Genomic DNA, 16,439 nt, shown 5'->3' on the forward strand with positions numbered 1-16,439 from the left:
AGACAATTCAGCTTTTAGATCTCTATTTCATCTGCTAACTCTACTTTAAACAAGTTTTATAGTTTCTACAAATCTCAGTTTGATTATTGTTAACATTTAGAAAAGCTAATCCTACCCTATTGTAGTGGTTTGAATATGTGTGGCACATAGAGTGGCACTATTAGGAGGTATGACCTTGTTGGAATAGATGTGGCCTTATTGGAGGAAGTATGTCTACTGTGGTGTGGGCTTTGAGACCCTCCTCCTGGCCACGTGGGAGTCAGTCTTCTTCTAGCCTCGGAACAAGAGGTAGAATTCACAGCTCCTTCAGCACCAGGCCTGCCTAGATGCCGTCATGCTTCCTGCCATGATGATAGTGGACTGAACCTCTAAACCTGTAAGCAAGCCCCAATTAAATGTTGTCCTTTATAAGAATTGTCTTGGTCATGATGTCTATTCACAGCAATAAAACTGTAACTACGATAGCAATAAAAAATATAGTGCAGGGTAGATGTTGAATAAATGCTGATTTTTATCACTTTTATTTTGTTGATTTTGCTTTGAAAATCTGAACAATATATTAGAACCCCAAAAATTGGAAACCTAAGGGCTGGAGAGATGATTCATGGTGTGATAGTTTGCATATGCTTGGCCCAGGGAGTGGCACTATTAGAAGGTGTGGCCTTGTTGGAGGAAGTGTGTCACTGTGGGGTGGACTTGGAGACCCTCCTCCTAGCTGCCTGAGGATGATCAGTCTGTTCCTGGCTTCCTTCTGGTGAAGATGTAGAACTCAGCTCCTCCTACACCAGGCCTGCCTGGATTCTGTGATGCTGCAATGTTACTGCCTTGATAATGGACTGAACCTCTGAACCTGTAAGCCAGCCCCAATTAAATGTTGTCCTTTATAAAACTTACATTTGGCAAGGTGTCTGTTCATAGCAATAAAACCCTAACTAAGACACATGGTTAAGAGCATGGGTTGTACCTGCTGGCAATGGGCAAAGAGACACCTTGTTGGCAGTGTTGATTCTTATATCAGTCAGGGGCAGAGCAGATGGCAGTTATATGTTCATCCTAACTTGATGCCTGGCTTGGTAGCCAAAACCTTTTATGCCTGGGACTCATAAAAATCAAAACCAGGCAGTACAATACAGGAGAAGGAAGGCAAACAGAAACCTCGGGACTGCCATGAGACCCACAGGCCTGCCCTCTAGTGCATGGGACAAATGGACCATAGACACCTGCTTGCTGACACAACATGCAGCATGGATGAAGGATATCACCCCAGAGCCCACCATCCACGTGGCCAGCCTGCAGCTGGAGCCACTACAAGCAAGTATGTGGTGGTCAGATGGGAGAGAAAGTGAAGCAGAACAGCTTGGGCATTATGAAGAAAGATGGAATTGGAGACTCGAGTGGGGGAAGGAAGAGTGAGTTGTTTTGAGTGGCCAGCCCCACTATCTGGAGAGCAAGCCCTGCACCTTGCCCAGGCAACACAGTGGAGTTAGCCCTGATTGAGGGTGGTAGTGGGGTGGACAGTGAGCAGGGCCCCAAGGACATGAGTTTGGGAGAGATAACAATATCAGTAGTCTAACCTGGAATGGCAGAAGCACAGAGATGATAGAATTGATGCCTCCCCTTTTGCCCAAAGGTTCTTTACCTCCTAAAAGCTGTTGCTGCCCCTCACCAGCTACAGAGAACAGATCCTGCACCTCACCTGGACAGCACAGTTGAGTCTATCCTGATGGAAGGGGATGCAGGTGAGCCAAACCTGAGGTCAAGAGACTAGAGAGCTTGCCCAGCCACTTATCTGCCATGAGGTGGCATCTGTATGGAGGTGATACATATCCCCTGCCCTTCACAACCTGCAGCACTTGGGAGAGCTGGCCCTGGGGCTCATGAGAGCGGGTGAGCTGACCCTATCCCTTGCTGGCTGCAGTGCTCAGGAGATCCTGTGCCTTGCCTGGCCAACACAGTGGAGCTGATCCTAATGGTGAAGGCATGGATGAGCCAGCCACAAGGCTGTATGAGCAGGAGAGCTGTCCCTGTCCCTCTGGGCCCTGTGTCTGGACTGGGCAGCACAGTGGGGCTGACTCTGAAGTTATGAGTGCAGGTTTGCTGCCTTTGAGAGCAGGAGAACAGGAGAGCTGACTTTGCCTCCTGCTGATGGTGGCATTGGTGGCCTAAAGAGAGCAGAGAGCAATGTTGGAGAGCTCACCCTGGTGGAGTGGATAAAGGAGAGCCAGTGGGCTGACCAGCTCTGCTAACAGAGAGGCCCAGATCCAGGGCTCTGAGATGGCCCACACCCAAATCTACATCATTTGTGAACAGTTAGGGTGCATGAAAGCCAGTCCTGCTGACTCAAAGCTGCAGGACCTCCATGACACAAGGCAACAACAGGAGAACTGGGAGGAGGCCTGATGAGGATCTAATATCAATGGTGTCACAGAAGCCAGAGAGCTGGAGCCAGATCAATAACTCGTTGCAATGAACATTAGCAAATGAAGATGTGTGGACAGAAGGATATACTGTGGGCCACACTGTGACACACTGCAGCTTCCCTGATGAGATGTTTTCTTATGCTTTGTTTGTTTGTTTGTTTGTTTGTTGTTGCTGTTGCTGCTGCTGTTAGTGAGTTTTTTGTTTTTCTTGTTTCTTCTTTTTGGTGGGAGAGGGTTGCCAGGGCAAAGTGTGGATAAGAGGAGACAGGGAGATCAGTGGGACTGGGTTGTATGTTGTGAAACTCACAAAGCACCAATAAAAATGTTAATTTAAAAGAAAACATTGACTGCTCTTGCAGAGGACTCAGGTTCAATTCTCAGCACCCACATAGCAGCTCACAATCATCTGGATCTCCAGCTCCAGGTGATATGAAGCCTTTGTCTAGACTCTGTTGACACTGCATGTATGTTATACAGCCAAGTAAAACACCCGCCCGTACCACCCATTGATATGAAATAGAATTAAATATTTTAAATAACTGGAAATATGCCTTGCTCTTACAATTCTATTTTATTTTCCCTGTGGATGTCCCCTCCATGGTTACATGAAGTGTCAGAAGAGAGATAAAGAGTATTGGCTGAAGAGAACAGTGTAGGAGGAGGGGAGCAAGGGACAGAACAGATGGGATTCCAGTCAGTAAGCTGATTGGAACTAACTGCTAAATTATATTTTGGTCCCTCTTGTTCACAAGTGTTATAATACAGCCTTTACATGCATGTTATAAACTCTCACAGCACTGCAAGACAACACTGCTTTCATGTTAGCATATGGAAAACTGAGCCTTTATATGATTAAATCGTATTCCAAATTTCTCTTAGCAGCAAGGAACAGAGATGATATATGAACTCATTTGTCATCTTCGAAACCCTTTCTTCTAAAAGGATGGGTTTCTTTCTCCCGAGAGCACATTTCCCCTCACCACTATACAGAATTTAGTGGACTGTTTCCAAATGTTTTTAAATGTTTAAATTGTAAGAGTAATTTATACTAATTGATCAATGAAAATCACTCCCAGAATGTGAACTTGAATGTCATTTACCTGAACCATAGTAATAACTAGCAATTATTCGGAGGTTATTATGACTTTGACACCATTCTATTTATGTATATGAACTCATTTAATTCTATGAATCATAGAATTATCTAGATTATCTAGATAATATTACAATTCCCGTTTTACAGTTGAAGAAACCAAGCCCAGAGAGGTTAAATAAATTACTCAGGACCACACTGGTAGAGATGTGATCAGAATCCATGCAATCTAGATACAGGACCCAAGCTATGTTTTACTGCCTCTCAACAATCAGAGTAATTGTGCCAAACTCTCCACTTAACTTTGCATGTAGAAAAAAATGTAGCAATTTAATCAATTCCTTTGATATCTGAAGCTACCAAAAACCATTGATGGAAAACTAAGAAGTGGCAAGTTGGGTGCACTCACACTCCCTGATTACTCATCACATTGGATCTTTTCCTCCACAAAGACTGAAGACAGAAAATTCTGCATGTTACTGCAGATGTCACACTTATCTAAAGAGGACGTATTTCAGGGTAAAGTGGAGCCACTTCCAAGAAAATAATTTCTCCTACAATAAAATTAATATTACTTCTCTTGTATCTGTGTAGAAGTTTTAAATTCTGGCAGTATCACGTATACTGAAGTCAGAGTTTATCATCTAACTTCTCAGTAAAGTAGTTTGCCTACCACTCTGAAAATCTGAAGAAAAAAACTTATATGCTATATATTCAAAGTTCCATACATCATAACTTTCTGGTGTGAACAAAAATAATAAATAATGTGTTTAAATTCTGAAAATTAGCCTTGTTTTGTTTTACTGTTGTATGAGTCAGGGTCTGGCACATGTAAAGGAAAATGAAGAAAGTAAACTTATAAATCAATTATCTCCCTGATAACCACTACTCATTTACTGAAGGGACAATAAGATCACTACATGAGACTTTCTTATAAAAGACACCAAGCTACAAATAACAATATACAGATCTCATTTGCTCTGAATTAGTAAGTACTCAGATTCTAATACATTTTTGATACCTAAGGATATTATTATTATGATGATTATTTTTATCTTGTATTCTTTGCCTGCAGAGCATAGGGAAGGAAATAATTTCTTTCCCAAATACCAACTAAATATATTTTTCTCTATTTCTTCTATATCTACAGAGCAAGGTATTTGAACCAAAACAATGTCAAAACACATTCATTTCTTAAACTGACAATATTTCCACAACTCTCTTAAACTGAATGTACACTCACCACAATAATTCCATGATAAATGATATTTAAACTATCCTTAGCTAATAAAAAAGTCTCCTGAAGGAATTCTAAATAATTAGAAAAAATTAGTGCATTTGGCCTTATTTTGAATTATTTATATTATATTATGATCCAAATATACACTGTGATATTTCAAAAAATATTACCTGCATGCAACATGAATTTTCATAAATATAAATGTGATTACCCTAAAGAAATGACTGCATGAGCAGAATAGAAAATATAAAACTCATTTTATCATTTCATTTTCCATAACAAAATAAATATTATTTTACTATTCCTGGCAGGCATTAAGCTCTAATAAATGCAAAGTGGAAAAATTACCAAAGGACTCAAGCTTGAGACAGAAGAATGAATCTAAAATAGATTTCAGAATCAAAACATTCATTAAGTTAAATTCAGAAGAAAAAACTGTGTCAGTGTTATAGGGATTTATCTCAAACAAAGGCCTGGAGATGAAGTACATAAATTAAATAATGCAAATAGCTCTTGGCCTTAGCAACATCTTCCTTGAACCTCCTGTACCATCAGAGTCAAATGGAGGAAGAAGTGAATGTGCAGAGTGAAGCGCAAGAGAACCAATATGGGACAGAAGTGCAAGTAAATTAGCCTGTGTACGCATGAAAGCTGGAGGGGCAGAGGTAAGGGATGCTGAAGGCTGGGACACTGGTACAAGTTTTTGGACTGTCTGCTACTGTTAGCAATAAGTCTCAGTGACTTTACTTGCTGAGACCACTTGAGAGATCACTGAAGGCCTTCCTTACAACCAAAACAGTCCTGCTAGCCCACTGCCCTGGACTTGTGGCATTCTGAGCTAGTCTTATTCTCACTTGTGACCAAGTATAACTTAGGTACAATAAATCATCTTTCTTTCTGTCTCATGTAAAAAAAAAAAAGAAGAGGAATTCAAGTAGAGCTCAAGACTTCAGTTTAGTGGTTATAAAGATTTGGGGAGCATGAAGTTCTTATCCTGAGCTATCTCTCCTTTTAAGTAAGTCTGATGTCATCCTAGTTGTCTTTAATGTCCTTAATGAAAAAAAAAACAGAATAAGGGGTTTGTTGAAACAAAGATTTTCTCATAGGTACCTCAGAGTAGAAATGTCCCTTTTGGAGGAGTCCCAAAACTCAATTCCTCCTGATTGGAGTCTCTAAAATTATAGATGATAATCATCTGTCCCCAGTGATTTGGCTCTCTCATTTAGCACACTGTAGCACAGAATGGTAGATGTTGAGAAAACTAAGGCCATTATGCAAGTTTCATCCTGACAAAAGTCCATTCAAATCCAAGAAAAAGCACAAGGGACAACGAACAAAGGACAAGAGATTTGTGTGGATAGGCTGAAACCCAAATATTTCAGTGCATGTGCCACACCACAACAGGGGAAGAGTAAAGGGGATTGCTTTCAAGCCTGAAGACATGAGTTCTATTTCAGGATCCACATGGAGAAAGGAAAGAACTATCTTTCTTCCTTCTCTGTTATTCTCTGGCCTTCATGTGTGTGTGGGGTGTGTGTGTGTGTGTGTGTGTGTGCATGTGTGTGTGTGTGTGTGTGTGTGTGTGTGTGTGTGTGTGTGTGTGTGTGTGTGTGTAGAAATGGATAAGAGGGAGGAAAGAACGAAGGAGAGGAAAGAATAAATGTAATAATTTTAAAAAATCACATCTCAAATACTAGGAAGACTGCTATGAAAAAATCCTTCTTCTAGCACCTGTGACATTAAAAAGCATTCTTTGCAGAACCCTGAAAGACGGCAGATCATTAAAGGCATTTGTCATCATACCCTACCAACTGCAATTGAAACGCATCTGCCAGGCAGATAAAGAAAATACTTTTTCCATGTTTTTTTTTTTTTTTTAATGAGATGTGAGTTCGCATCATAGTAAAAGTAATTGAAGTATTGGGCAATTTCAGTCTATCCCCAAAAGTTACTTTTTTCCTGCTTTCTCACATAAAACATTAATGAAATGAATTTAATATAGTCTTGATGAAGAACTGTCTCCATTCTAAATATCAAGAATAATCTTCTACTTCATTTAGGACCTGTCATCTTTCTCTAATATGGAAAGCAAATGCTCACCTCTCCACATTGCCATTTTCCTATCTCTATCAGCCTTGCATATACCTTCTAGGACAAGCTTCTCAGTTTAGCATATTTAAGACATAATACACATGCAAATGTATTAAATTAACATATTTAAATACAGTGATATTGGAATAAAGTTCCACATTTGTTTTGACATTATGTCTTCTATTTTCCTTACATTTTTCTCCTTGCTTAAAGGTTTTAATTTTTTTATCAGCATCATCATTTTCCTCAGAGATTTAAAAAAATGGAAATTTATATAGTAAAATAAGACAAAAATAAAATTTAAAAATCCAAAAGGATAATAAGATGAAATAAATATAAATTAGATTTGGTGGATAAATCCAAATGTGCAAAAAAAAAAGTAAAGTATCTAAACTGAACTGTAACCAGAAACCTGTCTGACATACAAATTGAAACTCAGTGACTCCCCAGAGAATATTGGACAGCTTAATACATTAACACTAATTCAAATTAAGGAAAGAAAAGTCATAGAGGGATAAATATAAAAATTATTCAATAACAGCTGAAAGTTCTCTAAAATTATGCAACCTGTGAATACAAAGAAACAAATTGTAAGGAGGATAAACAAAAACAAAAACCAAGAACATACCATAATCAAATTGCTGGAAAGAAACAATAAAGAAAAATACTAGATACTAAATACTAAATAGGAGAGTAAACAAACTGTGCATTGGTTATCAAGGAACAAAAATAATACTTCAAATTGCTTATTAAAATTTATTCAAGCCTAAAGGCAATAGAAGTATGTCTTTAAAGCTTTGGAAAATTTAGAATTATACACTTAATAAAAATAACTGTCAAAAATCAAGATGGAAGTAATCTAGTTTGAACTCCAATATATAAAGAGCTTAAAAGTCATCACTACCATCCTCTCAACAAGACAATGCTGGACCAATTAAAAATCAAGATTCTTTGTAGAGCCATCAGGGAGTTTGAGGTCACAGCACAAGCCATCAATTTGAAATAGAGAGAAACAGGCATATCCAGAAAGATAGAGCTAAATATGCTTACCTGAAAGAGATACTGGACCCCAAACTAGTAGGAACAGTGGTAGTGTTGCCAAGTTGAGGAGTGCTGAGTGTTGGACTGAGAGGAAAGCAAACAATTCCTGGGAGTCAGAGAAGCTCACATTCTTGTGAGATTCTGTCTTCAGCAAGCTCACCTAGTTCTCACATGAAGATTCAAGATAAACCAACTCACAGCTCTGGCAGAGCAATAGAGGGACAAAATCAGCATGAGAAACACACCAACAGCATTTTCAATACTAAAAGCCTACTCTCCATGTGTAAAAGCCTTTGCAGATCTTTATCACCCCAGGAAAATACCCCTTTTGGATCACATCTTATCTAAGTGATAATTTTTCCCAGAAAAAGCCTTACTTTCATTTGGTACAGCACTGTGGGGAGGCACCAACATATTTAAAAAGTTGTCAAGTACCTGGAGACAGAGGCTCAGACCAACGTCCTAGGATCAGGAGCTACACAGGACCTGCTCAAAGGCTACTGGGATTCAGACATCCCGGGAATACTTAAGTTTGAAACTCTTTCTACGTGTGGTATTTTTGTGATATTTTATTGGATATTTTATTTATTTACATTTCATATGTTATCCCGTTTCCCAGTTTCCCCTCTGGAAACCTCCTCTTTCATCCCCCCTCCTTTTGCTTATATGAGGGTGTTCCCCCACCCACCCACACCATCCTCCCACCTCCCACCCTGACATTCCCCTACACTGAGGCATCAGTCCTTCCTAGAACCAAGGGTCTCTCCTCGCATCCATGCCCAACGAGATCATCCTCTGCTACATATGTGGCCGGAGCCATGGGCCCCTCCATGTGTACTCTTTGGTTGGTGGTTTAGTCCCCGGGGGGCTCTGGGGGGTCTGGTTAATTGGTACTGTTGTTCTTCCTGTGGAGTTACAAACCCCTTCAGCTCCTTCAGTCCTTCCCCTAACTCTTCCTCTGGGGACCCCGTGCTTAGTCCAATCTATTTTCTAGTGACAAAAAAAAGAGATGTGGTTGTTTGAGGCCAGTGATTCAGAGATTTGATGCAGAAAATAAGCACAAAGAAATACCTTTATGACACAGAAATGTTCTATATCCTTACTTTGGTGGTGAATATATATATGGAATACTATGTTTACCACAGTGCAGAAAAAAATAACAATTAAAATTTGTGGACAACATTTAGGCAGGGGATGGGAATTGAATACTGAACATTTTAAATTTAAAATTGTTTGGCTTATCAAACAATAATAATTCATTTTGTTCTTTCTTTTAAAAACTACTGTTCACTAATGCTTATCTCTCCTCAACCAACTGATTTCTAGACTTGAAGCTACAAATCAAGTCATCCCACGTCCGTCTCCCCTTGAAGAAAAGCAAGAGGTTACATTACTCTTTATTATTCCTTTATTTTCAAGCCCTTAAATGATTTTGATTGCTTTCTTTGTATTACCACCATCAATTAGCATGTGTGGAGCCCATGGGGTGCTTTGAAAATTCCTATCTATTCTTTCTCACACCATGAGAAATTATAAAATTCAAATTATTTATTTAAATGAACACACTATAATTTTTAAATGCTCTTAAATTATATGTAAAAGTACCAAGAGGCAGCTAAGATATTGTTCTCTGTCATGTCTAAAAAGATATAGTGTTTCACTTTATGTTAAAACTCACAATTTTTGTTGAATAACCACATTTTGTCTTCCACCAAAGAAGCTTGATAAACAATCTATTTTAGTTGGTTGATTTGAGGGGGGGGTGATGTGTCTGGGATCAAACCCAAGACATTTTTTGCCCTCTAGGCAACTAGATGTTCAGTGTACCATGAAATTACCCATCCCAAGCGCCTACTAAATGTCTCTTACTTTCTATCTCTGGATTCTATTCTGGTTTGGGGTTCTTTTGTTAAGCCAAATTTTTAATTAATTAATTAATTAATTAATTAACTTATTTATTTATATTTCCACTCCGGATTTTATTCCCCTCCAGGTCCACCCCCCAAGGGTTCCACATCCCATAACCCCCCACTGCACACACCCTTCATCTCCACAAGGATGTCCCCACGCCACCCACCCCACCAGGCCTCCCCACTCCCTGGGGCCTTCAGTCTCTTGAGGGTTAGGTGCATCTTCTCTGACTGAACCCAGACCCAGGAGTCCTCTGCTGTATGTGTGTTGGGGGCCTCATCTCAGCTGGTGTATGCTGCCTGGTTGGTGATCCAGTGTCTGAGAGATCTCAGGGGTCCAGGTTAATTGAGACTGCTGGTCCTCCTACAGGGTCGCCCTCCTCCTCAGCTTCCTCCAGCTTTTCCCTAAATAGACCACAGGAGTCAGCAGCATCTGTTCATTGGTTGGGTGCAGATATCTGCATCTGAGTCTTTCAGCTGCTTGTTGGGTCTTTTGGAGGGCAGTCATGACAGGTCCCTTTTTGTGAGTGCCCCATAGTCTCAGTAATGGTGTTAGGGCTTGATGCCTCCTCTTGAGCTGGGTCCCACTTTGGCTCTGTTGCTGGACCTCCTTTTCCTCGGGCTCTTCTCCATTTTTGTCCCTGCAGTTTTTTCAAACAGGAAGAATTATGGTTCCAAGCTTTGGCTGTGGGATAGCAACCCCATCCCTTACTTGATGCTGTCTTTTTGCTGGAGGTGGATTGAATAATTTCCCTCTCCCCACTGTAAGGCCTTTCATCTAGGGTCTCCCCCTTTGCATCCTGAGAGTCTCACTCCCTAGGTCTTGGTACATTCTAGAGGGTCTTTCAAACCTCCTTCCTCCTGAGGTGGCCTGTTTCCATTCTTTCTGCTCTCAGGGCTTCAGTTCCCCCCACCACCCAATACCAGATCTTGTTCCCCTCTCCCCCAACCCCCATTCCCTTTCCCTCCCCTGTCCCTCCCTCCTTGCCCCTTTGTGGTTGCTTTCTTCTCCCTCCCAAGTGGGACTGAGGCATCCTCACTTGGGCCCTTCAGCTTGTTGACCGTTTCGAGTTCTGTGGACTGTGTCTTGGGTGTATAGCTAATATCCACTTATTAGTGAGTACATACTGTGCATGTCCTTTGGGGTCTGAGTTACCTCACTCAGGATGATATTTTCTAGTTCCATCCATTTGCCTGCAAAACTCAGGATGTTCTCATTCTTAATAGCTGAGTAGTATTCCATTGTGTAAATGAACTACATTTTCTGTATCCATTCTTCTGTTGAGGGACATCTAGGTTGTTTCCAGCTTCTGGTTATCACAAATAAGGTTACTATGAACATAGAAAAACATGTGCCCCTATGGCATGGTAGGGCATCTTAGGGGTATATTCGCAAGAGTGGTATTTCTGGATCTTTAGGTAGGTCAAAAATTTTTAAGATGAAAAACTCCTTGTTCACAAAGAAGGTTTTGAAACAAAACCTTTCACAAATGCCTTTCTTCCCTGTTTATTAGAAATTACATGAAAAACCACTTAACTAGAGAGACTATATACTTGCCGTTACATTTATCACTGCTCTGTAATATGTTTCTCATAAATAATGGCAATGAGTTCATGGTAATGAGGCTATAAATAATGACAGTGGGAATGATCTTCCCTCTGTTTCAATGATTATATGTCATTTATGTTGAGCCCAAACCATCTAACAAGTATCTACTGCTTGATTTGTAAATGATACTTCTTAATGATAGAAATCAAGTGTTCCTTCCACATGCTAAAGTCAACCACATGTTGAATGCTGCCAATCACCAGTTATCATTGGTTAAATAGATATTAATTTATATAATGCTTGTAGTCACCTTACTACATAACTGTGGACAGTGACTTATAGAGCACAATATACATCTAGAGCCTATGAAAAGAAATTAAAGTAACCCTTTATTCAATCTGCCAAGGGACTATGGAACCTTGTAATTATCTGGCTTTAGATAGAAGAGATACATTGCAACTGGGTACACACAAGGGCACAGGTTTATGCCTCTGATGACAGATGGCAAGGGAAAAATCTCCAGAGTGCAAGCTTTCTACCAGACCTTTTTAATTTATTTTCCCTAAATGCATCACATTTTAATGCTGGCTCTCTGACCCAGTATGTTATCTTTTTTTATGAACTTATGATTAACTAGTACCATGGTTTTAAGAGTGAAATTTTCTTCCATTTAAAACTAAATTTTACTCATGAAAGTTATAACCCCTAAACACTAGGTGAAAGAGACCAAATGATGATAAAAGTATTTTAAAAAGGACAAATGAGAACATAAAATATAGTCTAGTACTATAATTACCAGAGCATCTGGAATTCCAGGACCCAAATTTAGTCAGTTACAGTCCTGGACAATTCAATCTGAGAAGCAAGGTTCAAGAATTAACCAACATGGCGGCCTCAGCAAAAAAGAAGGGGAAGACCATCTCCCTCACAAACTTTCTAGCTGAGGACGGTGGAACTGATGGAGGAAGCACTTATGTCCCCAAACCAGTCAGACGGGCTGATGGAACAGCGGTCTGGAAGGAGATGTGTCAACAACTCGACATAGTGTGTGGTGTGTACAGGACACCTCCAATTGACCATTCTATCCTTCCCACTCACTGCTCTACCGGCTGCTCAGGAACTCAATATCAACCGGAGCTGTCTTTCCAAGTCACAACCCTACACTGCTTTCCTAGGGAATCTGCACTATGATGTGACAGAAGACTCCAATAGGGATTTCTTTCGAGGATTAAATATCAGTATTGTATGCTTACCACTTGAACCCAGCAATCCAGACAGGTTGAAAGGTTTCAGCTATGTAGAATTTGAGGATCTGGATTCTCTGCTCAGTGCTCTGAGTCTCAGTGAAGAGTCTATAGATAACAGGTGAATTTGAGTGGATGTGGCTGATCAAGAACAGGATAAAGACAGGGACGACTGTTATTTTGGTCGAGATAGAAATCAGGATTCTGACAAAACAGACACAGACTAGAGGGCCCGTCCCACCACAGACAGCTTTGATGACCACCCACCTAGAAGAGGTGGTGATGATAGCTTTGGAGACAAGTATTGAGACCATTACGATTCAGACTGGGATCAAGATGGATATAGGTATGGATATCTGGACAGCACACGCAGAGACATGGACCGCTATGGGGGTCGGGAATGCTCTGATGACCGAGGCAGCAAAAGCTATGACTCCAGGATAGGCAGTGGCAGAAGAGCAGTTGAAAGTGAGTACCAGAGGGATGATGACTACAGAGAAGATGGGGTCTGCTATAAAGACCGCTATGACAGACTGGATTCGATCATGAAGCTCCAGGGATGATTACTCTTGGGAAAATTATAGGCATGATGACAGAGCCCTCCCCCCAAAAAAAGACCCAAACTGAATCTAAAGCCTCGGAGTACTCCTAAAAATGATGATTCCTCTGCTAGCACCCCCCCAGTCCAACCGAGCAGCTTCTATCTTTGGAGGGGCAAAGCCTGTTGACACAGCTGCTATAGAAAGAGAAGTAGAGGAGCGACTCCAGAAGGAGCAGGAGAAGTTGCAGCGTCAGCTGGGTGAGCCAAAACTAGACTGCTGGTCTCTGGAAGGGACAGCCAAGTTGCCGAAGAGAAGAAAGTCAGGAAAGAGAATGGTTGAGGACACCAAGGAAAGATGAAAATAAAGTCGATGGGGTGAGTGCCACAAAAAGTCAAACTGAAAACTCCAGCCATGGTTTGGGGGGTGCAGGGAACAGAGACCACTGGAAGGAGTTGGATAGGAAGGATGGCAAAAAAGATCAAGATTCCAGATCTGCACCTGAACCAAAGGAATCTGAGGAGAATCCAGCCTCCAAGTTCAGTTCTGCAAGCAACTATGCTGCTGCTCTGTCTGTGGACGGTAAGGATGAGAATGAGGAGATGACTGCCTTGAGTAGACCTCCACACCCTGTGCTTTCTCCTTGTTTCCACCCCAAAACATTCAAGAGCAAATCAAACCTCTATCCAGACGAAACAAAATAAACTCACCATCTCCTGAAGACCTTTCTAAACTTTTTCTTAATGAAATGAAATTCTTTTGCATGCTGCTGCAGCCTTTTAAAGTATTGAAGTAACTGGAGAACTACCATTGTAGCCAGAGATGTGACTACCGCTTCTGAACAGGGAAGTTGTGTCTGATGATACCAAGCAGTTAGCTGTGTGACTAGTGCCTGGGGCTCCATTCAGTAGAAACACAGTGACAGAGAGGCAGTCACGTCAGTTAGGCAGTAGAGAAAGCAGAGAGAAGTGAGATTTCTACCTCCTAATTCTTATTCTAAGGTGGCACTTGTGAATTCCCAAACGTTACCTGAACAAATATCCCATCCTTAGAAAGGTAGCTTTAGTCTCTCAAGCTGTTTTAGTCTCCAGGGGGCTGCCAGCCCCTCTACTTTAGTTCTGCCTTTCAACGGAGAGAGTCATTTTATTTTTTTAATCCCCCCCCCCGCCCCAACTAAGGGGATAGTTGGTAGTGAGTCTACAGGCCACTAACAAGTAGCACCGCTGGTGTACCAAAATGAATGGGAAACTCAAGTGTGGCTAGAAAAGCTTTGGGGAGGTGATTGATTATATTTTATACTAAGTAGTAAGGGAAATGGTGTGACCTCCAGTAAAGACATGAATAAAATGGTCATTTCTGGATGAGGAAGCAGTTAGAGGTAGTGGGAAGTTCTAGTCTTGTGTATCCTGGTTCTGCCCCTTCTAAACTGTCCTTTCTAGAGGTCTGAACATATCCACATTCTTTGAAAAACCTTGTCACTCTGGCCACCTCATGCTGTCCATGACACTTAGACTCTGAGAGCTGTCTATCTGTGAGTCACACACTTCCCACAGACATTGTATTTTGGCCACAAGGGGCAGTGGCCTGAGTACTCACTGCTTTTTTCAAGCAAACTAGGTTTGTGCTATCTTTGATTCCTGCCCCTATCCGCCTGCTCCTGCTGCTCTCATCCCCAACTGATGGGCTTGGGTGGTGTTGGGGGTGAGTTGGAGACCTTCAGCCTTGATTGGAGAGTTTTAAAGTTTCTATACATTTCCTTCACTGGACCCCCAAGCTGGTGCCTGAGTTTATAAAGTATGTGACCTAGACTGTGGTTTTCTGCCTAGGTGGGTTGGCTTCTTTATGCTCTTCAAGAATAAAGGAGAATGCAAAGAACTATTGACCAAGGTCCTGGTTTCTCTTGCAACACTGTCGCTTGACCTGTCTGTTTTGATGTGCACCTTTGTAGGGGTCAGCTCCAAAGATGGCAAGCTTCTGTGCTGTGGGTAGTCAGGTACCTGCAGACAGATGATACCTTGGTCTTAGTGTAAGGCCCTAGGCCTGCTGTGCAAGAGCATTGATGTCACATGCTGCAGTAGTAGGCACAGCAAATTGCTTCCCCCGTGGATTTAATAGGCTAGTAGCTAGGAAGAGGGCATTTGCAGAGATACCCACAGTTGAATTAAAAAAAAAAAAAAAGTCAAAACATTGACAATGAGAAGGTAGTTTGCCCTCTTCATGTCTATTTCCCTTCCAGATAGTTGCATCCAAAAGACAGCTGTTTTGTCCCCCTCTCCTACTTTGCTCCTCTGTTAAAGTAAAAACAGGGGTTGACTTATGCCCCGCTCCTGAATACATGTAAAATTTGTACAAAAATATTTTCTTTTTGAAAATGATTTGTAATGTATAGACATTACTTGGGAGATGTCTTAAGATGTAAAATCCTATCCTTTGGGTTGAGGGTTTTTGTTTTTCTCCAAATGAATCCAGTTTTTTTTTAAAGAATTAACCAAAGCAACTTCTACTACCAAATAGCTTGGTCTCACAAATATGGATGAGTTTCCCAAGCCTCTCTTCTAAACCGTATGGTAGCTTTGGGTATCATAGTAACACAGGGAATACAAAAATTTCTTGTACACCCCATAAGATGAAGTGCTATAACTTAGATGCCTAACTTATGTGAGCCAAATCTAGACTTCCAAATGCATGCAAAAATATGAGCCTGGCTTATAATTTGTCCTGAAAAAAGGAGCTGGGCTCAGTTGTCAAACATATGGTAGGCTTTGGGACAGATAGTTTACGTCATTTTGAATACTCCTTCTATGCACAACTCTTTCCAGTTACTGTGGAAAAATTGAAAAAAATTGATATATGTCATAAATAGAGCATGACTGAAAAGCTTTCCATGTGGATAACTGATTATTGTACAATTTAAAAAGAAAAAAAACACATTACTGTCAAAATTGAACAAGGACCCATGATGTGCCTCAATGGGGACAGATGCTTGCTATCAAGGCTCCAAATTCTGCAAATTGTTCTCTGACCACCTCAGATACACTGTGATATATGGACACCAACACACACACACACACACACACACACACACACACACACACACACGGACACACGGACAACACTGAATAAATAAGCAATATGGGAATAAGAGCACCAAATGAACTCATCTTCCTCCAGCTGTTTGATATCATTCTAGTCTGTTTTATAATGACAGTCATATACATTTAAAAGCCTCACTCAATGCCACACTCACTCATTGTTTCACTACAACCAATTTTTCAACCTATATTCTTTAAACAACAAAAAACCCAAGTTCTT

At 40.8% G+C, this 16,439-nt stretch overlaps 1 non-coding gene and 1 pseudogene across 1 annotated transcript; both read left to right on the forward strand.

The window, feature by feature from the left end:
- Positions 1-961: 961 nt before the first annotated feature.
- On the forward strand, positions 962-1,106 carry LOC116889498. Its single transcript, XR_004386446.1, has one exon. It is a non-coding gene; the product is annotated as a small nucleolar RNA SNORA48 (small nucleolar RNA).
- An 11,123-nt stretch (positions 1,107-12,229) lies between these two features.
- Positions 12,230-13,831, forward strand: LOC116887889 (annotated as a pseudogene).
- The last annotated feature ends 2,608 nt before the right edge of the window (positions 13,832-16,439 follow it).

Source organism: Rattus rattus, chromosome X (assembly GCF_011064425.1).
Source record: "Rattus rattus isolate New Zealand chromosome X, Rrattus_CSIRO_v1, whole genome shotgun sequence".
Lineage (NCBI taxonomy): Eukaryota > Metazoa > Chordata > Mammalia > Rodentia > Muridae > Rattus > Rattus rattus.